We start from the raw sequence: 801 nt of genomic DNA on the forward strand, positions 1-801 counted from the left end.
ATCCATCGACCTTCATGGCAACAATGTGTATGTCAAAACGAGGGATCTCGCCTCGAGGCGAGCACACATGAGCATCATGGAGCCTGTGGTAAAAACCAAGGACGGACCGGGGCGTCGCCGCTTCGCCGTGCCTGCGTCGCCTGCGTCGCCGCTTCACCGCCCATGGCCAGCGACGCGCCGGGCGCCCCCCGGGGCCCGCGCGGCGGGCTGCGCGAGCTGGCGTCGCCAGGGCTCGCGTCGCCGACCGCCCTGGCTGATGCCCAGGAAGGGCAAGGTCGCCGCGGGCTGCGCCGGCGCCGGGACGACGACGGCGACGGCGGCGAACGCACGGGCGACCCCGGAGGCGCGGGCGAGGCCAAGGACGACGGCGTCGCGTCCAAGCCCCAGGTCTTCGCGGTCGCGGGCGTCTACGACCTCGCGGAGGCGCACGGGGCCCTGGAGAAGCCGCTGGGGCTCGCGGCGACGATCCCCGTGGTGTGCACCATCATCGACGACCTCCTTACCACTGGCCTCCCCGAGATCATCAACCACAAGGGCGCGACGTACTACGAGCTCGCGGGCCCGCGCGAGCCGGCGCGCTACGACGCGGGGGCGCTCAAGAGCCAGGTCAAGTTCAGCCGGGGCAACCGCCTGCTCCTGCTCTTCGAGCACGCCCTGCGGGGCTACGTCGCCTTCGTCCTGAAGAACGACCTCGAGCTCCAGGTCGACGGCGACGACGCGAGCGACCGCGGGCTCGTGCTGCTGTCGGAGCTCCGCTCCGAGTTCATGGACAAGGTCGCCGTCGTCGTCGGCAAGCTCGTC

This window comes from Aureococcus anophagefferens (assembly GCF_000186865.1).
Source record: "Aureococcus anophagefferens unplaced genomic scaffold AURANscaffold_22, whole genome shotgun sequence".
NCBI classification, from domain to species: Eukaryota; class Pelagophyceae; order Pelagomonadales; family Pelagomonadaceae; genus Aureococcus; species Aureococcus anophagefferens.